This window comes from Oncorhynchus tshawytscha, linkage group LG04, assembly GCF_018296145.1.
Source record: "Oncorhynchus tshawytscha isolate Ot180627B linkage group LG04, Otsh_v2.0, whole genome shotgun sequence".
NCBI lineage: Eukaryota > Metazoa > Chordata > Actinopteri > Salmoniformes > Salmonidae > Oncorhynchus > Oncorhynchus tshawytscha.
Genome location: NC_056432.1, coordinates 37398375 through 37423482, shown reverse-complemented (window position 1 = coordinate 37423482; position 25108 = coordinate 37398375). Strand labels below are relative to the sequence as shown.

Genomic DNA, 25108 nt, shown 5'->3' with positions numbered 1-25108 from the left:
AGCCTCGAGTCTTCTTGGGTATGACGCTACAAGCTTGGCACACCTGTATTTGGGGAATTTCTCCTATTCTTCTCTGCAGATCCTCTTAAGCTTTGTCAGGTTGGATGGGGAGCTTCGCTGCACAGCTATTTTCAGTTCTCTCCAGAAATGTTTGATCGGGTTCAAGTCTGGGCTCTCGTTGGGCCACTCAAGGACATTCATACTTGTCCCGAAGCCAGGCCTGCGTTGTCTTGGCTGTGTGTTTAGGGACGCTGTCCTGTTGGAAGTTGAATCTTTGCCCCAAGTCAGAGGTCCTGAGCACTCTGGAGCAGGTTTTCATCAAGGATCTCTCTGTACTTTGGTCCGTTCATCTCCCAGTCCCTGCCGCTGAAAAACATCCTCACATCATGATGCTGCCATCACCATGCTTCACCGTAGGGATAGTGCCAGGTTTCCTCCAGGCGTGACGCTTGGCATTCAGGCCAAAGAGTTCAATCTTTGTTTCATCAGACCAGAAAATCTTGTTTCTCATGGTCTGAGAGTCCTCTAGTTGCCTTTTGGCAAACTCCAAGCGGGCTGTTACGTGCCTTTTACTGAGGAGTGGCTTCCGTATGGCCACTCTACCATAAAGGCCTGATTGGTGGAGTGCTGCAGAGATGATTGTCCTTCTCCCATCTCCACAGAGGAACTCTGGAGCTCTGTCAGAGTGGCAATCGGGATCTTGGTCAACTCCCTGACCAAGGCCCTTCTCCCCCAATTGCTCAGTTTGGCCGGGCGGACAGCTCTAGGAAGAGTAGGTGGTTCAAAACGTCTTCCATTTAAGAATGATGAAGGCCACTGTGTTCTTGGGGACCTTCAATGCTGCAGAAATGTTTTGGTACCATTCCCCAGATGTGTGCCTCGACACAATCCTGTCTCGGAACACAATTCCTTCGACCTCATGGCTTGGTTTTTGCTCTGATATGCATTGTCAACAGTGAGACCTTATATAGACAGGTGCGTGCCTTTACAAATCATGTCCAATCAATTGAATTTACCACAGGTGGACTCCAATCAAGTTGTAGAAACATCTCAAGGATGATCAATGGAAACAGGATACACCTGAGCTCAATTTCGAGTCTCATAGCGAAGGGTCTAAAGACTTATGTAAATAAGGTATTTCTGTTTTTTACTTGTAATACATTTCCAAAAAAGCCTGTTTTCACTTTGTCATTATAGGGTATTGTGTGTAGATTGATGAGGAAAATGTTTTATTTGATCCATTTTAGAATAAGGCTTTTACAAAACAAAATGAGGAAGTCAAGGGGTCCAATGTACTGTACATAAAAAGCATTTGACAGGGTTACGAAAGTTGTCATGAAGTAGCCCCATATTGAGTGAATTTACATATACATTTAGACATCATAAAGTGACTTTGTATTTGATAGAGAGAGAGCTGCTGACAAGTTAAATAGACAGAGAGTGAGAGACAGAGAGAAAAAGAGCTGACAGGATAACAGTTGCAAACAGGGTCAGTCCTCGATAACCAAGTCCCTATTTCAACTACTATCAATAAAAATACCAAACCAACCCTGTACCAGCTCTTGTTATCCTAAACCCCTCCCATACATCATTTGTGATCAGATGGACAGACTTTACATGACGGTACCCGGTAGAATGACAGTGGTGTAGCACAGATAGAACAAGGAGAAAATATCTACCAAGGTGAAGTTGGTCAGTGTCACACCCTGACCTTAGTTATCTTTGTTTTCTTTATTATTTGGTTAGGTCAGGGTGTGACAAGGGTGGTTTGTTTAGTTTTTGTATTGTCTAGGGGTTTTCATATTGTATTGGGGTTTTCGTATGTCTAGGGGTTTATATGTCTATGGTTGCCTGGATTGGTTCTCAATCAGAGGCAGATGTTTATCGTTGTCTCTGACTGGGAACCATATTTAGGTAGCCATATTCCTTGGTTATTTTGTGGGTTGTTATTCTATGTCTAGTTACCTTTTCTGCACTAGCCATATTGCTTCACGTTTTGTTGTTTTGTTTAGTTTTGTTCAGTGTTCTCTCTTTATTAAAGAGTTATGTTCGCTCACCACGCTGCGCCTTGGTCTCCTCCATACAACGACCGTGACAATCAGACATTCAACAGACATTCAACAGACAATCGCCAAAAGCCTCTTAGAATTGTAAAAATAAATAACTAATTAATTGAATGTCACAGAAACATAAAAATAGGGATGGTTTATTCTATAAATGTCTAGCACACTTTTAAAACCTGTTTTGAATACAAATTCCAGTTTTGATTTGATAGAAATACATCAAATCTATAAGATGCCATTAAAAGCGGTATAAATCAATAACTTAATTCACCGTGTCTCACAGAAACATCAAACTAGGTGTGATTTATTCTATACATGTCTAGTATAATTTTACAACCTTTGCTTTGAATAGAAATTCCAGTTTTGATTTGATAGAAATACATAAAATCTATTAAAAGCCATTTAAAGCTATATAAATCAATTACGTTTGGGTCAGAAAACCGATATGGGTCGGAAAACGTACCTCTATGCAGTGATGGGATATGCCACTGTACCCCAAATTTGACCTTTAACCACACTGCTCCAACGAGAAGATTGAAATACTGCTAGTTTTCCTGGAAAATTGCTCTTTTCGTGCTAGCTAGCAGGAGCCACTGCAGCCATTATCGAATGGCACATCACCTAGAACAACTGATTGGCTGACACTGCCATTCCAAAATGGCTTCAGTGGTTCCTGTTATTGGCTTGAATGAGGATGAAAAGGGCAGTTTTCCAGGAAAACTAGCAGTATTTCAATCTTCCTGGTGGAACAGTGTGGATAAAGGTAACATTTAGAGCACAGTGGCACATCCCTGCATTGAGGTAAGTTTTCCGACACATATCTCGCGCCAGCTCCGCAGTGTCTTAATGTAACCATGATTGCATTCCGACCCATATAGTGCAGTGTATACATGCCGACCCATAGTGCAGTGTATACATGTGTAGGGTCTGTGTCTTCTGGCAAAACACAATCCAGTCTGTATTTTGCATCACTGCCACTGAATGCCTGTTGACCTCTGTGTAGGTCTTTGATGCAGGGCCTGGACATTGACTCAGGAGCATTTGACCTATCAGATGGGGCGGCAGGGTAGCCTAGTGGTTAGAGTGTTGGACTAGTCACCGGAAGGTTGCAAGTTCAAATCCCCGAGCTGACAAGGTACAAATCTGTCATTCTGCCCCTGAACAGGCAGTTAACCCACTGTTCCTAGGCCGTCATTGAAAATAAGAATTTGTTCTTAACTGACTTGCCTAGTTAAATAAAGGTAAAATAAAAAGACTGGGACCAGCATCTGTCTTGTTTTGCACACTTTGTACAAAATAAGAAAATGCAGTACTACATGATATTTCTATAACTGGCATGTTCACGTGTCGCTAACCAGGATCAAACTCACCATGACCTAACCATTTGGGTGGTCTTAACCAATGATAGCACAGTATGATATGGCGGTAAAATGCATCCAATTACAATTCAGTGTGTTTACACATGAATATTACATCCCCCTTCTTTTAAAACATTTTTTTTACATATTCTAAGGGTTCATTTTGAATACATGTTCTGTAGTTTGAACTCAAGGTATGTAACCATTTATATTGCATACTACACCAACTGAATCAACATAGACTCTGAAACAATAATCCAACATACTGTTACTTTTCAAACAAGGGATTCAGCAACTCAGCTTCCACTGTAGAAATAACATCTTAACATTTCAAACAAATACAATACCAAAGCATTTCAAGTGAACTTTCAATAACAAGTTAACAGTCTGGAACTCTTTTAGGGCAGCGATCCGCCTACATCCTTTGACATTTCACAGGTCTAGGACAGCTCTGGGCTTGGCCTCTCTTCCTGACCTTGTGCGATATGATGCTGAGCATGCTTCTGTGTCAGTCAACAGCTCTTGTGGTGTTGCAGGTAAGTATGGTGTATGTTGTGCTGTGTGTGTTTAGTCCATCACGTTCTCTTTCAGGGGAACAGTTAATCTCATCAGTGTGTTGTTCTTTTGTGTTCAGTAGGTGACGACGATTGCGGCGGTACACCGCTCCTTCTGCGGTGCGGATGTGATATGAACGTTCAGTGTCAGCTGGCTGGATGACGACTGCTGGCTTCCAGAGGCCATGCTCCTGGATTCTAACTGACTCTCCGTCGATCAGTGGTGGCAGTGGTCTAGCTGATCTGTCGTAGTATCGCTTTTGTTGTTGTTGTCTCCATGCACGTTTCCTTGTAGCTGACGACCTCAGGTTGCAGCTGCTGGTTGGTGCTGGGAAGGATTGAGCGAAGTCTGCGGCTCATCAACAGCTGGGCTGGGGATTTGAAGTTGTCAACTTGAGTGTTGCAGTATTCAAGGAGACTGAGGTAGGGGTCTCTCTTGTCTGCTTTTGCTTTGTCCATGAGTGATTTAGCAATCGGCACAGATTTTTCAGCAAGGCCATTACTTTGAGGGTAATGTGGGCTTGTGGTGATGTGTGAACTCCCATGCTTTTGTGAAGGATTCAAACTCATTTTATTTGTCAGATATTAAAGTCTCTACAATGCCATGCCTGGCAAAGGCTGCTTTCAGCTTGTGTATCACAGCTGCAGATGTGGTGCTGTGAAGCTTGTCGAGTTCGAAGTATCTGCTGTCGTAGTCCACTGTTATGATGTAGTCCTCGTTGTTCCAGGTGAACAGATCGGTTGCCACGACCTGCCAGGGTCGGTCTGGGATACAGTGAGGTAACATTGGCTTTTTGGTGTTTGAGGGGCGTAGTTCAAGATATATGGCGCATTTACCAACAATGTCCTCTATTTGTTTGCACATTCCGGGCCAAAATAAAATGTTCCATGCTCTCTGTTTCCACTTTTCCATGCCCATGTGTCCAGCATGGATCTTTGTCAAAATCTCTTCTCTGAGACTGGTAGGAATAATGATTTTCTCTCCTTTGAAAATGATTCCGTTGATCTGTGATAGTTCATCACGATGTTTCCAGAATTCTGAGACTCTGTGAGGGCATTTCTCCTCTCCTGAGGCCATCCATCCTGTATGACTTTCCTCAGCTGTGCGAGTTGTGAGTCCTCTTCTGTTTTTGCTTGGATTTCTTTCAGTTTTGTGTCACTAACTGGTAAGTTGCAGTACACAGTGTGCACTTGCATGTCCATGCCTTCACTGAGGCTGCTGTCCTTTATAGGTAAGAAACTTCCTGGAGAGTGTGTCTGCGACAGAGATGTCTTTGCCTGGACGGTGAGTGATATTTTTGTAGTTGAAGGATCATTCCCTGTAGTTTTGGCGGGGCTGCGGCTAGTGGTTTCCTCATAATTGACTCAAGGGGCTTGTGGTCGGATTCCACAATGACTTGTCGTCCATATATGTACTGATGGAAACGTTTACATCCGAACAGAATGGCGTAGAGCTCCTTTTCGATTTGAGCGTAGTTGATTTCACAGTCTGTGAGAGATTTGGAAGCGTAGCCGACGGGCTTTCCTTCTTGCAGTAGCACTGCACCTAGTCCATAATTCGACGAGTCCACTTGGAGTCTGAGCACTTTGTCAGTGTTGTAGTAGGCAAGGATTGGTCCTGGTTCTCTTGTGATCAAGTCTTTCACATTCTGGGAAGCAATGTCGTGTTGCTTGTCCCAGAGAAACTCACTGGACTGCTTTAGCAGTTGACGCAGGGGTGCATTAGCATTGGAGTGGCTGGGTGCGAACTTGGCTAAGTAGTTGACCATGCCAAGCACTGTTTCCAGCTCTGCACGGTTCTTTGGTGGCTCCATTTCTTTTATGGCTAAGATCTTCTGTGGATCTGGCTTGATTCCAGTCGCTGTGAGAAGATGTCCGAAGTAGCTGGCCTCTGTAGCACCGACTGTGCTCTTCTCGGGGTTGAGCCGGACTCCTCTCTCGCGAGACCTTTACAGCATCGCATGGAGTCCGACCATAGACAAGGATGTCGTCCACAATTGCCACAACTCCGCCGAGGCCTTCGTACACTTCGTCGATCTTTCGCTGAAACTCGTCTTGGGCTGAGATAATCCCAAAAGGCAGGCGACGGAACCTGTAGCGTCCAAACGGTGTGTTGAATGTTGTGAGCTTAGATGACTCTTCTGTAAGCTTGATAGCCCATTAGCCTAATCTAGCATCCATGATGCTGAAGTAGTTTGCTCCCGCTAGCTTGTGTGTGATACTATCTAGAGTCGGTAAAGGGTAATGGGGGCGTTTGATAGCCTTGTTCAAGTCTCTTGGGTCGAGACATACTCGGGGCTTGCCTGTGCGTGGTTTCTCCACCACCACTAATGCGTTTACCCAGTCAGTCGGTTCTGTAACCTTGGTGACTATGTCAGATTGCTCCATGCTCTCCAACTCTTTCTTCAGACGGGCACGGAGAGCAAGGGGAATCTTTCTCGGTGGGTAGACCACAAGGGTTGCGTCTGGGTCAAGGTGAATGGTACATTCTCCTGGGAATAATCCTATTCCTGTAAAAACATCAGCAAACTCCTCCAGTAAATTGTCTGTCTCTACTGGTGCTGTCTGTAACGGGATTCGTCTTCCTCTGATGAGGAGTAAGAGAGGTCGGACCAATTTGCAGCATGGTATGTGTCCATTTTAATAATACAAACTGAACACTATACAAATACAAAATAAAGTGAAAGACCGAAACAAAAACCGAAACAGTTCCGTGTGGAACACACAGACACAGAAAACAATCACCCACAAAACACAGGTGAAAAAAGGCTACCTAAGTATGATTCTCAATCAGAGACAACTAACGACACCTGCCTCTGATTGAGAACCATACCAGGCCAAACGCAAAACACAACATAGAATAACAAACATAGACATCCCACCCAACTCACGCCCTGTCCATACTAAAACAAAGACATAATAAAAGAACTAAGGTCAGAACGTGACACTGTCACAGATAAAACTAGCTTGATGAGGTCCCTGTCTAGCACTGCAGGTGTTCCAGTGTCAACAACATAAAAGTCCAACATCATGTCACTTTCCTTGTATTTGCATTTGAAAGTGCATGTGCCTTTTACTGGGAGCTGTTCACCACCATAACTAGTCAGTCTGCACTTGGTGGGCTGTAGCTCGCATTCAGATGTCAAGCTGTGGTACTTATTCAGAGGAATAATGTTTACTTGTGTACTAGTGTCCAGTTTGAACTTTAGCTTTGTGCCTTGTGTTCCTATCTCAATGTCAGCAAAGGCTTGCTCTGTCTCTGATATTTGACTTTTCTGTGTTACTGAATCAATAAACAGTTCATCAGCGTTTGACTCTTTGATTGACATTTCATCTTCACTCACTGTGTGTACTGTTTTTCCATGGTAAGCTCTGCACACTTTTGCAAAGTGATTCCATTTTCCACATTTAGTACACTGTTTCCCTTTAGCTGGGCAACTTCCTTGTTCGCCATGCACTTTGTATCCACAATATCCACATGTTGTGGGGCGTTTTGAGTCTGTGTCGCTCTGTTTTGGAGTTATGTCTCTCTCCGTTCTAAAACGTGCTCTCTGTGCACCGGAGGTGTGCTTTGATGTCTGCCTGACTGCATGCACTGCTTGTTCACGTGATGCGCTCGTGCTGCCGCGCGAAATGATTTTCATCTGAGCCTGTGCTAGCTCGTTAGATCTGGCTATGTCGATAGCTTTGTCCAGCGTTACCTCAGACCCAACATTCAAAAGTTTCTCTCTCACTCGCGGTGAGTGTATTCCAAATACAATACGGTCCCTGACCATCTCATCTTTGTTTGCATAATCACAGTCTTTCACAAGCAGACGCAGCTCTGTCACAAACTGTTCAAAAGACTCGCTAGCTCCCTGTACTTTCTCATGGAATTTGTACCTAGCGAAAATCGTATTGGTCTTCGGCACAAGATATGCTTCAAAACGATCGTAGTATGTTTTCAGTACCTTTGATTCAGCCTCGGTAAGTGTCCATGTGTTATAAATATCTCTCCCTTTTTCACCGATCCAGAGGAGCAGGTAGCTGCATTGTTCCTCTTCTCCTCTGTCCTTCAGAGGACCCGTGAACATTAGCTCCACATGCTGTTTGTACTTACGCCATGCGTCGGGTAAGTTTGTAGACTCCCAGTCCATTCGAGGAACTCCAGAAAAATCCATCTTTTAAGACCTTTTACTCTGACACCATGTCTTGTTTTGCACACTTTGCACAAAATAATAAAATGCAGTACTACAGGATATTTCTTAATGTAGCTCTTTATTAGCTAGCTATTAGCTACTGGCATGTTCACATATCGCCAACCAGTATCAAACTGACCATGACCTAACCATTTGGGTGGTCTTAACCAATCATAGCACAGTATGATATGGCGGTAAAATGCATCCAATTACAATTCAGTATGTTTGTACATATGAATATTACAGCATCTTCCTCCCCCAGCTGCTAAAACAGCAGTCCAAACCTTACCTGTGGTTGTCATATCCTCAGAGCAAGCAGGTGAACCCTGCTGCCTGCATAAACTACCCTCTTTAGCTGTGAAAAACCTTTGGGGATTATAGGCTACTGTCTCTTCAAAAAGGAGACAACAATAATGTGCTGTCTCATGTGGTAATACATTTCAGTTGGCTACTTCTCAGAAAGTATTAAACTGTCAAAAGGAGTAAAACAAGGTTGTCCACTATCGGCATATCTATTTACTATGGCCATCGAAATGTTAGCTATTCAAATCAGATCCAACAATAATATCAAGGGGCTGGAAATCTAGGGCTTAAAAACAAAGGTGTCATTGTACGCAGATGATTCATGTTTTATTTTAAATAAACAATTTGGATCCCTCCATAGCCTCATAGAGGATCTAGATAATTTTCCTAACCTCTCTGGATTACAACCAAATTATGATAAGTGTACTATATGAGGTCACTGGATCACAAACAAATTCAACTTTTACATTACTGTGTATATTACCAATAAAATGGTGGTCATACTCAGTATTTATATTCCGAAAGAAATTATCTCACAACAATACATTTTTATAGAAAATTAGCAAAAATAGATCATATCTGGCTACCATGGAATGGAAAACAGTTGTCTATTGTGAAAGAAAATCACCCTGATTAACTCTTTATTTATATCCCAGTTTACTTATTTGCCTACACCTAATGACTTGTTTTTTTAAATGATAGTCATACAAAAGCTATACTTACATCCAAATGAGTTCTCTAGCAGATTAGTAAGAATGGCTCAACCCGTGTTCAAGAATGGCCCTTTTCCCTTTATTCAGATTACAACCTCTCACTTTCGGTTATTTGAAATTATATCCTCTCCAAAATATTGCTGTTTTTAAAACAAGCCATAGAAAGTCAGTTGCAATTTTGGATCAATCCACCAGAAAAGTGTTAGATGAATTTAGTTCTTATGTGTTCATTAACCAATTCAATTTAAATCACTCTGTCTGTTTCTAAGAATTTGTAAGATCCTTATTTGCATTAAATAGACAGAGACCAGTCTACCAAAATTAGCCAATAGCATTTATTCCTGAGAGTGCTGGTTAAAATACCATGTACATCAGTTTATATATCACATATGACGTCATAGCATTTTAAATGTCCCTCCTCCTCTCCAACAAGGACAAAGCAGATTCAAAAGTCCATTCCAACCCACTAACACACACTATATCTGGATTATCTCCTGAAGTCTCACCACAGTTTAATACCACTTAGCAGACAGTTCCAGTCCCCCCCAGATATGGAAAACCTGGAGGGGCTCTCGCTGTCTTATTTTATCGCCACAGAGTTATAGCTGAGTCGGTTTAAACATAGGTTAAGGATTATCTTTGCTTACTTTAGGCACACACATGCATTCCTCTCTTCCCCCCTCCAATGTAGTTGGAGCTGTGTTTATTAATTTTAATTACTCCTTGTTCATGCTACATAACCTCTAATCCTAATGGTTAAGTTTCTGGGTAGAATTATTTAATAATTTATCTTAAACCTTGATAAAATATCTTAACAATCCACCCTTAATGACTAAATAATTAATACTGACATATCAAACACTATATGGAAACATTCATTTTTATACAAGAATATACCAAAACAATCCATGTATTTACATTCAATTCCTCCTCAATGACTGTTCTACGCCTATATCCAATTATAACACTTCCGGTTTAGGATCTTCATCATAATCTTCATGAAATGAACAGCCTTTAATAAAAAATTGAAAACAGTCTCATCCAACATTGGCTCCTCATAATTAAAAGACACCGAGCCTTCTCTTAGGCCTGGAAGTCTGTATTCTTCATCCCACTAGTCAGAGCTTGGAATCGGTCCGTATCTCACCATCTATTCTGTCATCGATTTCTCCAGAGTCCTAGAAATGAGAACCTTTCTCACAACATCGGCACAAAACTAACACAGTCACACAGGTGAAGGTTGTGCAAAACACAGTGATCATGAAATTTTTTCATTTTCCAGACACACTATCAAACCAATTTGTTTGAGCATTATCTACCCAGAGTTCTCTGCCAGGGCCTGATCCGTCTGGAGCTGTGTTATCGGGAATGAAATTACAACATTCTGCTCCGAACCTCATTCACTCCCCACCCTTTTCAGCCAGTAACATATCCAAGGCTATTCTATTCTGCCAAGCCATCAGGCTGAGCGCTTCAGTCTGCTCTGCCAATCCTTTTATTGCATCTCTGGTATAATTGATAAAGCACTGTTGATTATAATAGATATAATTGATCCAGTCCACATTCTTATTGAGAGTGGACCACCAGAAAATACTTGACTCTAATCCTGCTAGGATCTGATTTCTTGCTTTGAACTCGTCTGGCACCCCCTGTGGAACACCAATGCTATCAATGTAAACTCTATTGTCAAAAGATCTTGACTGAGCACTCCTTCTCTCTTTTCTACCTGGCTCTGGGTAAGGGTAAACAGCATGCCTAGCTGCACTAGTGCACAACTACAGGTTCAAATGGTAGGCAGGTTAGGTCACAGTCTCACACCCCCACAAATCACCAGACATCCACTTCAGGCCTTTTCATCTGCCAGTCAAGTCCCTCATTGTCTTGTCGGTTGTAACATTCTCTGTCCTATTGCATGTTCTTACTTCCCCTACGTCCCATCCGTGTGTGATGTAGCGAGCCATGCAATAATAATATCCTCCTGTAACTGTGAAAGGGGGAAATCTGAATGTGATGGAAACATAGGGATAAAGATAATGCAGATCAATGCAACTGTCATTGTCTGGTTTCCCTGCCTTCATGAACAGCTTTACCATACAAGCCATTCCCCTGGGTGAATCAATTCCATCAAATGGAAAGGGAATGGTTATCAACTGAAGTTTTGCTGTGGCACAGGCCTAACATTCTTCTTTCGCAACTGATCTGGCTTTATACTGAATCCATTCTACCCATAGGTTAGAATCCTCATAACCCGTTTCCACCTCAATCACTTCCTTCAGATCTTTCATCTGAACTATCCACACCGGCCCTTGGCTCTGGACAACTCCACGGTCAGTTTCTGCTTTGTCAGGGGCTCTGCTTTATTCTGGCTGACTATAGAGCTATCATCTGCTCTAACTTCTTCTACCCGGAATGGCACTAGGTTATCAACTGAAACCCTTACTTTCACTAGACTCCATCTTCTTCCATACAGGGTATGTGGATTTATGTAGCCCTCTCTCTCGGTGTGAGCTATAACCTGTTTCCATGAACTACACAGGGACTTGCACAGATATCTTCCATAATGGCTCATAGTCCTAGACTGCCAAGGAGTCAGAGACCCCATTTGATCTACATAGAACTCCACTGAGACATCCTTCCCAATCTCACTCTCACTTCTGGTTTATCCAGATCAAGTGATCTCTTACGCTAGGTTAACCTCTTGAAGCTAGGAGATACTATTTTTATGTTTGGAAAAATAACGTTCCCAAAGTAAACGGCCTATTTCTCAGGACCAGATGCTAGAATATGCATATAATTGACAGATTAGGATAGAAAACACTCTAAAGTTTCCAAAACTGTCAAAATATTGTCTGTGAGTAAAACAGAACGTTAGAGTGTTTTCTATCCAAAGCTGTCAATTATATGCATATTCTAGCATCTTTTCCTGACAAAATATCCCGTTTAAAACTTTTTTTTTCCAAAAATGAAAATACTGCCCCCTAACACCAAGAGGTTAAGGAACAAAAGGAACATTTGTTGTGTAACTGGGAGTCCCGTGAGTGAAAACATCCGAAGATCATCAAAGGTAAACAGTTAATTTGATTGCTTTTCTGATTTTCGTGACCAAGCTTCCTGATGCTAAGTGTACATAATGCTACGCTAGGCTATCGATAAACACAAACGCTTGGATTGCTTTCACTGTAAAGCATAATTTCAAAATCTGAGACGACAGGTGGATTAACAAAAGCTGTGTTTTGCAATATTGCACTTGTGATTTCATGAATATTAATATTTTTTAGTAATATTATTTGACTGTGGCGCTATGCTATTCAGCGGTTGCTGACGAAAATGATCCCGCGACAGGGATGGGTAGCGTCAAGAAGTTAAAACAAAATCCTCATTGTCTAACTATGTGTCAAGTTTCCCTCTTTGGCCTTCTCGGATGGGTCTTGGTGTATTTAGGAATATTGCTCCCACAATAAGACAGCTCAGACCAATCAGCACTCCTGTAAAGCCCCACCCTTTCCCGGGGAACATATCCTCAGCTAGAGGCCAGCCCACACTTTCACTTCTATGAACGCCCACAGGGATGACAAGACTGGATCAGGGAATCTTCATTAGAGAGATGATCCCCAAAACCTGTTGGTTATGATTCTCCTCTCTAACACTGTGATTGTTCGACAGTGTCAGTGTGTCTTGCCCTTTTTCAGTGTGTGATATGAACCCAAGTAGCTCTTTCAGCTATTCTCACCGCGAAGGCTGTCACCAGGAGTACTTGGTATGGCCCCTCCCAATGGGGCTGCTTCCTGTCTATTCTCCTCAGGGACTGGATTGAGTGAATCACCTTCTCCTGTAATTCACCTGTAGTGCAGAAAATCTTGGACATACAGGTTTGGTTAACAAACAGTTTCTCATTTGTTCTATCTGATTATATCTTTAACTTCTATGCCTACTTGTTAGCTAGATTTTGTTTACATTAGTTTATTATCCAATAGGCCACAAAGTGTCCTATCCTAGGCCCCCCTAGGCCCCGTCCTATCCTAGACCACAACTTACCCACCCCCCCTTTGATACCTGGCTCTGCCCAGGTAACAACCTTGCCTACTCTAAACAATGACTTAGGTAAGATTAGTAAATAATCCTTATGTTCTGACATTATCATGTAGGAGCGCCCCTTTCATTTTCCACATGTCCAATTCTCCCTTGGGCGTCTATCCTGTATCAATTCATTGCCAAGTGTCTTATCTACTTTAAGAGGTATCTGTGCTGCTTTGTATGTTCTTAAATATATATATGTTTATCTATTTAAACAGTAACCCTTTTCTCTCCTTTCTTATTTCACAGACACTAGTCAATGCTACTATTTCGGTGTCACCCCTATCTTGCTTATTTCCTGGCCCCCTTCTTCTCTCTGCTCTCAAACCTTCAAGGTCTCAGCAGTGCAGGTAGGGCTCCTCTGTCTGCCCTTTCCCCTATCTGTCTGTAACAACTATGTGTTGTTTCCAAATATTTAGTGTCTCACTGTTTGGCCTTATCTGAAGTAATTTATTTGAGAAAAAACATGTCTATGGTGGCAGTCTCTAAAGTCCTTACATAACCTTAATCAACCTATCTTGATCCAGCAATAATCCTAAATCACCACAGATGTCATATATCCCTGTCAACTTTAATACGATTTAAATGAAAATCTTCTAATGGTCAAATAAAGCCAAAACGAATGCTAACAATATCATATCCTTTCTGTACTAATGAGCTCACTCCTTCAGGAGTCCACTGTATTTTATCTAACAATAACATGGGTTAACCTTAAAATCAGTCTCATCAATAATTTAATATATGTTGCATAGTGTGGGATACCTTATCTACAGTATTTTACCATCCCTAAGAACTGCAACTTATTTCTTTTCATAAATAATTTTAATGCTTATAAAATCTATATTTTTCTATCTCAATGTATTTTCCTGCACTATTGGCTTCAAATATTTCCTGTCTAAACCTCAATGTACCATATCTTCCCCTATTTATTATCGATGATAAATATGATTTTTGTTCCTGTTGTAATACCAAATCAATAATAGCCAATTCGAAACCTTCACAGTCAGTGTTCACAACAGAATCCCTAAACCTCTTCCTCTTCCTCACTAGAGTTTATTCCCCCGCTCCCCATAATTTGTCCTGCCTCAATTCCACTTTCTCCTCTGTGGTTCAAACTATAATTATGTCCAAGAGCTACAAACTCCATCATAATTAATTTACCTTAAAACCAGTATCCCAAATGACCACAAATTCATTATCCAAATGGCCCTCCCCTGAGGCTGATCAGACCACAAGGGAAAGCCATGATAGAGGTCAAAGGTTATACCACCCTTTTACAGTCATGTTCCATACTATATTAGACATATTAAAGAACCCTTTATCTAAAGAATCCACGTGTTTAATTAGAACTCAGATAATAAAACTTCTAATATTTCATATGTGAGTGTACCCCTTTAAGATATCATGTCTCTGGGAAAATGGAAAGCTACTCCTTCTAATCATTAGTTATAAATGTCCTCAATGTTTCATGTAACTCATTCAGTCTTTCTCCAAATAGTCTCCCCAAAATGCTTGATAGGAATACCCTGCCATTAGACACACACAACTGTGATAAACCTGCACTGTCCCCTTAAAATAAAATAAACTCAGCCTGCAATCCCCTTGTTGGACCTGTATAATTATATTGTTAGTATACTTTAACTTCCTGTTAAATTTCACTGGTATTACCTAAACAATCAAACCAAAATCAATAACCGGGAACTATTACAAAACTTGTACGATACAACTATTCAGACTTCCCTCTCTTATAGCCAAATATAGCCCAGTGAACGCCACCAATCAGTGATGGCCACCTAGCAATTTTGTTGCTAGTTTTAGCGTCTTTTCAGACTACCCGGACAATATTCAGCTACTTTTAAAAATGTATTTGGAACTTTTAGCAACTTTTGAAAAGTGACTGAAAGCTATAATGCACGCATTTTCCCTCTAAATGACACAAATAAATTTCTCTGTCACCCTCAGTCACAACCTCATTGCCTGGCTGCAAAAGTGCATTGTGAGTGATGTCAACAACAGGCGCTCAGCCCGGGCCCAGGCCGCAGCAACTTCAACAAATTGCAAATCATTGTTGGCTGACTGCAGCAGCAGTAGTACGGGTTTGATAAGCCAAACCCAATTAATCACAAATGTTGGATCTTGAATAGAACTTACAACATCAATCAATAAATCAAAATTGTACTGCCAGAAGTACAGAAAAGAGTGTACCTGAACAACGAACAAATCAATTTGAGTAAATCACCAGTTACCATGCCGGTTCATTTCCGGTCACAACTTGCAGGCTTATTTTCGAGTTGCTGTGCGTTTTGTTGCCAACCTGTTTTGCTACCTGACAACTTTACGGTTTTCACTTTTTAATTACCGTTCATATATTTATTTATTTTTTCCTCAACTTTTTCACTCCGGACGCTTTATCTGGACACGATTCGTCAGGACCTCCAACAGCCGAAGCTAAGTAGTAACATTAACATGATGACTTCTAATTGCAGCCGCTGTACTCGCCTTACGGCGAGGATAGCTGTGCTGCAAGCCCAGCTTCAGACGCAATCGTTAGGCAAGGGTAATTTCAGTGTAGGAAAGGATGAAATAGCGTCTGTACCACCAGTAAGTACAGATAGTAGTATAAATCCCCTGGCACAGTCCCCGCAGCCGGACAACTTTCTCACGGTTTCTGGAAGGAAATGCTGTAGGAACGCTCAACCGGTGTCGCTCATTCAGCCGACAGAAACTTTCAACCGGTTTTCCCCATTAAGCAGCGGGTCGGAGTCAGAGGCCGATTCTTCTCTGGTCTCTACTCCTCCCGTTACGGGGTCTGAGACGCCGAAGCTTCCCACCATTAGCTCTGACAAATTGAAAACCCTAGTCATTGGCGACTCCATTACCCGCAGTATTAGACTTAAAGCGAATCATCCAGCGATCATACACTGTTTACCAGGGGGCAGGGCTACCGACGTTAAGGCTAATCTGAAGATGGTGCTGGCTAAAGCTAAAACTGGCGAGTGTAGAGAGTATAGAGATATTGTTATCCACGTCGGCACCAACGATGTTAGGATGAAACAGTCAGAGATCACCAAGCGCAACATAGCTTCTGCGTGCATATCAGCTAGAAAGATATGTCGGCATCGAGTAATTGTCTCTGGCCCCCTCCCAGTTAGGGGGAGTGATGAGCTCTACAGCAGAGTCTCACAACTCAATCGCTGGTTGAAAACTGTTTTCTGCCCCTCCCAAAAGATAGGATTTGTAGATAATTGGCCCTCTTTCTGGGACTCACCCACAAACAGGACCAAGCCTGACCTGCTGAGGAGTGACGGACTCCATCCTAGCTGGAGGGGTGCTCTCATCTTATCTACCAACATAGACAGGGCTCTAACTCCTCTAGCTCCACAATGAAATAGGGTGCAGGCCAGGCAGCAGGCTGTTAGCCAGCCTGCCAGCATAGTGGAGTCTGCCACTAGCACAGTCAGTGTAGTCAGCTCAGCTATCACCATTGAGACCGTGTCTGTGCCTCGACCTAGGTTGGGCAAAACTAAACATGGCGGTGTTCGCCTTAGCAATCTCACTAGGATAAAGACCACCTCCATTCCTGTCATTACTGAAAGAGATCATGATACCTCACATCTCAAAATAGGGCTACTTAATGTTAGATCCCTTACTTCAAAGGCAATTATAGTCAATGAACTAATCACTGATCATAATCTTGATGTGATTGGCCTGACTGAAACATGGCTTAAGCCTGATGAATTTACTGTTTTAAATGAGGCCTCACCTCCTGGCTACACTAGTGACCATATCCCCCGTGCATCCCGCAAAGGCAGAGGGGTTGCTAACATTTACGATAGCAAATTTCAATTTACAAAAAAAAAAATGACGTTTTCGTCTTTTGAGCTTCTAGTCATGAAATCTATGCAGCCTACTCAATCACTTTTTATAGCTACTGTTTACAGGCCTCCTGGGCCATATACAGCGTTTCTCACTGAGTTCCCTGAATTCCTATCGGACCTTGTAGTCATAGCAGATAATATTCTAATCTTTGGTGACTTTAATATTCACATGGAAAAGTCCACAGACCCACTCCAAAAGGCTTTCGGAGCCATCATCGACTCAGTGGGTTTTGTCCAACATGTCTCTGGACCCACTCACTGTCACAGTCATACGCTGGACCTAGTTTTGTCCCATGGAATAAATGTGGTGGATCTTAATGTTTTCCTCATAATCCTGGACTATCGGACCACCATTTTATTACGTTTGCAATTGCAACAAATAATCTGCTCAGACCCCAACCAAGGAACATCAAAAGTCGTGCTATAAATTCACAGACAACACAAAGATTCCTTGATGCCCTTCCAGACTCCCTCTGCCTACCCAAGGACGCCAGAGGACAAAAATCAGTTAACCACCTAACTGAGGATCTCAATTTAACCTTGCGCAATACCCTAGATGCAGTTGCACCCCTAAAAACAAAAACAAATTCTCATAAGAAACTAGCTCCCTGGTACACAGAAAATACCCGAGCTCTGAAGCAAGCTTCCAGAAAATTGGAACGGAAATGGCGCCACACCAAACTGGAAGTCTTTCGACTAGCTTGGAAGGACGGTACCGTGCAGTACCGAAGAGCCCTTACTGCTGCTCGATCATCCTATTTTTCTAACTTAATTGAGGAAAATAAGAACAATCCGAAATTCCTTTTTGATACTGTCGCAAAGCTAACTAAAAAGCAGCATTCCCCAAGAGAGGATGACTTTCACTTTAGCAGTGATAAATTCATGAACTTCTTTGAGGAAAAGATTATGATTATTAGAAAGCAAATTACGGACTCCTCTTTAAACCTGCGTATTCCTCCAAACCTCAGTTGTCCTGAGTCTGCACAACTCTGCCAGGACCTAGGATCAAGAGAGACGCTCAAGTGTTTTAGTACTATATCTCTTGACACAATGATGAAAATAATCATGGCCTCTAAACCTTCAAGCTGCATACTGGACCCTATTCCAACTAAACTACTGAAAGAGCTGCTTCCTGTGCTTGGCCCTCCTATGTTGAACATAATAAACGGCTCTCTATCCACTGGATGTGTACCAAACTCACTAAAAGTGGCAGTAATAAAGCCTCTCTTGAAAAAGCCAAACCTTGACCCAGAAAATATAAAAAACTATCGGCCTATATCGAATCTTCCATTCCTCTCAAAAATTTTAGAGAAGGCTGTTGCTCAGCAACTCACTGCCTTCCTGAAGACAAACAATGTATACGAAATGCTTCAGTCTGGTTTTAGACCCCATCATAGGACTGAGACGGCACTTGTGAAAGTGGTAAATGACATTTTAATGGCATCGGACCGAGGCTCTGCATCTGTCCTCGTGCTCCTAGACCTTAGTGCTGCTTTTGATACCATCGATCACCACATTCTTTTGGAGAGATTGGAAACCCAAATTGGTCTACACGGACATGTTCTGGCCTGGTTTAGATCTTATCTGTCGGAAAGATATCAGTTTGTCTCTGTGAATGGTTTGTCCTCTGACAAATCAACTGTAAATTTCGGTGTTCCTCAAGGTTCCGTTTTAGGACCACTATTGTTTTCACTATATATTTTACCTCTTGGGGATGTTATTCGAAAACATAATGTAAACTTTCACTGCTATGCGGATGACACACAGCTGTACATTTCAATGAAACATGGTGAAGCCCCAAAATTGCCCTCGCTAGAAGCATGTGTTTCAGACATAAGGAAGTGGATGGCTGCAAACTTTCTACTATTAAACTCGGACAAAACAGAGATGCTTGTTCTAGGTCCCAAGAAACAAAGAGATCTTCTGTTGAATCTGACAATTAATCTTAATGGTTGTACAGTCGTCTCAAATAAAACTGTGAAGGACCTCGGCGTTACTCTGGACCCTGATCTCTCTTTTGAAGAACATATCAAGACCATTTCGAGGACAGCTTTTTCCATCTACGTAACATTGCAAAAATCAGAAACTTTCTGTCCAAAAATGATGCAGAAAAATTAATCCATGCTTTTGTCACTTCTAGGTTAGACTACTGCAATGCTCTATTTTCCGGCTACCCGGATAAAGCACTAAATAAACTTCAGTTAGTGCTAAATACGGCTGCTAGAATCCTGACTAGAACCAAAAAATTTGATCATATTACTCCAGTGCTAGCCTCTCTACACTGGCTTCCTGTCAAAGCAAGGGCTGATTTCAAGGTTTTACTGCTAACCTACAAAGCATTACATGGCTTGCTCCTACCTATCTCTCTGATTTGGTCCTGCCGTACATACCTACACGTACGCTACGGTCACAAGACGTAGGCCTCCTAATTGTCCCTAGAATTTCTAAGCAAACAGCTGGAGGCAGGGCTTTCTCCTACAGAGCTCCATTTTTATGGAACGGTCTGCCTACCCATGTCAGAGACGCAAACTCGGTCTCAACCTTTAAGTCTTTACTGAAGACTCATCTCTTCAGTGGGTCATATGATTGAGTGTAGTCTGGCCCAGGAGTGGGAAGGTGAACGGAAAGGCTCTGGAGCAACGAACCGCCCTTGCTGTCTCTGCCTGGCCGGTTCCCCTCTTTCCACTGGGATTCTCTGCCTCTAACCCTATTACAGGGGCTGAGTCACTGGCTTACTGGGGCTCTCTCATGCCGTCCCTGGAGGGGTTGCGTCACCTGAGTGGGTTGATTCACTGTTGTGGTCATCCTGTCTGGGTTGGCGCCCCCCTTTGGGTTGTGCCGTGGCGGAGATCTTTGTGGGCTATACTCAGCCTTGTCTCAGGATGGTAAGTTGGTGGTTGAAGATATCCCTCTAGTGGTGTGGGGGCTGTGCTTTGGCAAAGTGGGTGGGGTTATATCCTTCCTGTTTGGCCCTGTCCGGGGTGTCCTCGGATGGGGCCACAGTGTCTCCTGACCCCTCCTGTCTCAGCCTCCAGTATTTATGCTGCAGTAGTTTATGTGTCGGGGGCTGGGGTCAGTTTGTTATATCTGGAGTACTTCTCCTGTCCTATTCGGTGTCCTGTGTGAATCTAAGTGTGCGTTCTCTAATTCTCTCCTTCTCTCTTTCTTTCTCTCTCTCGGAGGACCTGAGCCCTAGGACCATGCCCCAGGACTACCTGACATGATGACTCCTTGCTGTCCCCAGTCCACCTGGCCATGCTGCTGTTCCAGTTTCAACTGACCTGAGCCCTAGGACCATGCCCCAGGACTACCTGACATGATGACTCCTTGCTGTCCCCAGTCCACCTGGCCATGCTGCTGCTCCAGTTTCAACTTCCACCTGACTGTGCTGCTGCTCCAGTTTCAACTGTTCTGCCTTATTATTATTCGACCATGCTGGTCATTTATGAACATTTGAACATCTTGGCCATGTTCTGTTATAATCTCCACCCGGCACAGCCAGAAGAGGACTGGCCACCCCACATAGCCTGGTTCCTCTCTAGGTTTCTTCCTAGGTTTTGGCCTTTCTAGGGAGTTTTTCCTAGCCACCGTGCTTCTACACCTGCATTGCTTGCTGTTTGGGGTTTTAGGCTGGGTTTCTGTACAGCACTTTGAGATATCAGCGGATGTACGAAGGGCTATATAAATAAATTTGATTTGATTTGAGTAACGTTATTGTGTATTCAACATAATGACGCAGTTTTACGTTATCACACAACAAATCAACCTGCCTCTAGCAACTTACCCTGAAAATTAGTAGCCAACACAGCAACTAACTCTCTTACTCCTGCCTCTAGGCAAAAATATACCCCCTTCTCCAACTGAGTTCTGCTTTAATCCTATTGTAAGAGTAAAACCAAACTTTTCAACCTTCTCTACTCCAAAGTTTAAAAGTACTTCGCTAAGTTTAGAACGTATGTTAAAAAAAACACATTTAGATGGGCACAACTCTATAGTAGTTATCTCTTCGTTATTATTTAAAATTCATTAGATTTAGGTAACTGTCTCATCCGTGATTCAGCATTTTGAATACGACTCCATTCCCAATACGTTATTCCAGCGGGATATTTAGGCAAGACAGCGTATTCCAACGACATCGCCCCACTATTATTTAGAATGGATTGGTCTTTCAATTTAACTTAAACAATCCATTAAGAAAGTTCTGGTTATATCTTATTCCAACACTAACAACCGTATCTTTCCAGGCAAAACATACAAATGGTTTAATTACAATGAAAGACTCAGAGCATTTACTGTGAACCAAACTCGTGTCTCAAGCTTGGAAGGCAGCTATTTAACCACTGAACTACCATCACTATTGGAATGACGGAGCCTCCCCGCCAACAACCCTATTATTATAATTGTCTGTAGTCGCAAATTCCGGCACTGAGACAATTCCCAAAAAATAGCCCTAACTTAAAGGTCAAGGCATCTCTCCGGCGATGATTCTCCTTACTCTCGCTCTCTCGTTTTCTATCTACAGCCCACTGTAAAACCACCGCTGCCCCCTGTCCTGGGGTTCCCCTTTTCCTTTTACAGCCGCCCAATCCTTTTTCTGTCTCATCTTCTTCTATGTGTATGTGCTTTTTACCTTCTATGTGTGTGTTCTTTTCTACCGCTATCCAATTACTATAGTTATATTCTACAGTATATTCTCACAATCTAGGTGTATACATTTCTATTATCTATGTATGTGTTGTTTACCGTTACCAAGTTACAGTCTATGTGTATGAATTTCTATGTGTTTCTCCTTTCTGGAAACTTTATCTATAGCGTTGACTGTCGATCGGACATTATATCTCACTTGCACAACTATAAGCTATTACCCAGGGGCCATACATCCCTAGTTAACCTCGGGTTGTTTTAGAAAGTACCCCAATGTCTCGTATCTCACTCCGCTACATTAGGTTTCCCTCTCCTCCTTTTTTGGATATTATTTCTTTCAGTATTGAATTGGTGCAGTTATCCTGTTCGCATAGAATTACCTTTCTTTCTCACCAAGCCTAGTTTATATCCTCACCTGTTTTACCACTTAGGTTAGGACTTTATTTAGGTATGTCTTTTGAATTAATGGCTGTCCTATTTGTACAAAACGACCGTCCTATCTAACAACACCTACTATATCCCACCCTTATTAACCCTCATGGCTTGCAAGGCCCGGATCTATTAAGATATTTTATTTATGGTAGCGCACCTTACCTCAGGTCATTTCGGACCTGCCACACACAAACCCTTGTATATTGGTCATACGGGTAACCCACAAAACCAGTTTGGAATAGCGAAGCTCCTATTATTGATAAATTCAAAACATTTTTAGAACATCAAATCAAAGATGTGTTATGCGTTCATTAACCAATTCAATTTAAATTCAATTTAAATCACTCTAATAACCTATAATCCTAATGGTTAAGTTTATGGGTATAATTATTTAATCATTTATCTTAAACCTTGATAAAATATCTTAACAAAAAGACACAACACATATTATGGTTAAACTCAAATGGATTTTAAAAAAATGTACGGTGTAATCTTGGTAAGTTATATCATATAAAGGACTGGTGGAGTTACAGTATGTCACACATGCAAGCTAACAAAATATATGGAAATGTCTGCTCTATCCAAAATTACAACCAACTAATTGCAGCATTACCGCAAAAAATGGAAAAGGCAAGTAGAAGGGGGAGAAAGTAAGAAACTTGTCTGTCGGCACTGCATTAAATATCAACATTTTAAATATATATATTTAATATAATATATTTATTTTAAAAAATATGTGGGATTGGAAATGATTCAGAATATTACATTCATAGAAGAAACAATCTATTTGCAATGTTGAAGCTGATCCACCCCGTTAAAAAATATTTATGATTATTTAAAAAGATTCAGTTGAATTCATTATAATTGCTTGCACGACAACCAATGTAGTCTGTAAGTGTAGTCTATTGTCTGTGATTGAACTCCCTCTCTCCCATCATCTAGCAAAGGGCTGAAGTGTCCTGTGTGTCTGCTGGATTTTGAGGAGCAGGAGACAGTGCGGGAGATGCCCGGCAAACACCCCTTTCACTCTGGTTGTATCCTGCCCTGGTTAAGGAAGGTGAGGGCCACTGAATCGACACACACACGGATCAATTCTGTCGGTTATGATGTGAATTTACTATTTACCTGAACAATATATAACCCTTGGAGAATCCTAACCTTTGCTGTGCATCTTTACAGGCCAATTCTTGTCTGCTATGCCGATTCTAGCTACCAACCGACAATCCAGAGTATGAGGAGTTTAAGAAGGTTAAGAAGGACAAGGTGTGTGTGGAACTCTGGCATGGGAAATCATAATCAAAGTGCTTGTCTCATTTAGAGTTGAGACTTTGTGTGTGTCCCAAATGACACCCTCTTTCCTAAGTGTCCTATGGGCCCTGGTCACAACTGTACAGGGAATAGGGTGCCATTTGGCTGATTTGGGACACAGAATGGTCAGCGTCAGCCTGTTACTAAACCGTGTATTTGTGTGTTAAAGGATAAGAGAAAACAGAGGGAACATAGATTGGAGTATCTACATGTTGCCATGTACACATAGCGGCTCAGCGCACACTTATTGCTTATTTCACATGTATTGCATTGGGTCGCAATAGATTTGAGAATTGACAAAAGCTGCAAAAAATATTGTTTAGCTATTATGTTTTATCCTGTGTATTGTAAATATGTCTGTTTTTATATACAGTCAATTGTACAAAGACCTGTTTTTTGATACAGATATAAATGATGATTGATCATTATACAATATGAAAGGAATAATGAGGCAGTTCAGTCAGTTTGAACTCTCTCTACATTCCCTGCGTTAACATGTCATACCATGTCTCTTCCTTTTCTTTTCCCCCCAAGATGCAATATAATGACCAAAGCAGATTTTTAAATGGCATATGTTTTGATGGCCTCACATTTGTCAGATTTTAAAAACAATCTGTTTATAGTGTTGATTGCTTTGGCACCAGCAGTAACTCCCTAACCTGGTATAGGATATTGAAGAAAGTTCAATGAACACCACTCAGTGCACAGAAAAAACCCAGTGAACATACAGTGTATTCATATCCCTTGACTTATTCCACATTTTGTTCTGTTACAGCTTGAATTCAAAATTGATTAAATAGAAAAATACATATACACACAATACCCCTGAGAATTTCAAAGTGCAAACATGTTTTTAGAAAATGTAGCAAATGTATTAAAAATGAAATACAGAAATATGTCATTTACATAAGCAAACACCCCTGAGTCAATTCTTTTTAGAAGCACCTTTGGTTGTGATTACAGCTGTAAGTATTTTAGGGTCTCAAAGAGTCTCAAAGAGCCTCAAAAAGTCTCAAAGAGCTTTAAATACTTGGATTGTACAATATTTCCCCATTATTCTTTTAGAAATTCTTCAAGATCTGTCAAGTTGATTTGTTGATCATTGCTAGACAGCCATTTTCAAGTCTTGCCATAGATTTTCAAACTGAATTATGTCCAAACTGTAACCATGCCACTCAAGAACATTGAATGTCATCTTGTTAAGCAACTCCAGTGTAGTTGTGGCCTTGTGTAATAGGTTATTTTCCTGCTTTAAAGATGAATTCATCGCCCAGTGTAGGTTGGAAAGAAGAATGAAACAGGTTTTCCTCTAGAATTTGGCCTGTGCTTATAGCTGTATTCCGTTTCTTTTTATTTAAAAAAAACTCCCTAGTCCTTCCCAATGACAAGCATACCCATAACATGATGCAGCCACCACGATACTTGAAAATATGAAGAGTGGCACTCAGTGATGTGTTGGATTTGCCCTAAACATAACACTTTGTATTTAGGACAAAAAGGTTTTAAAAATCCCACATTTTTTGCAGTATTATTTAAGTGCCTTGTAGCAATCAGGATACATGTTTTGGAATATTTTTATTCTGTACAGGCATCTTTCACTTTA

At 41.6% G+C, this 25108-nt stretch overlaps 1 pseudogene; it reads left to right on the top strand.

The window, feature by feature from the left end:
* The first annotated feature begins 2508 nt into the window (after positions 1–2508).
* On the top strand, positions 2509–23734 carry LOC112249512 (annotated as a pseudogene).
* The last annotated feature ends 1374 nt before the right edge of the window (positions 23735–25108 follow it).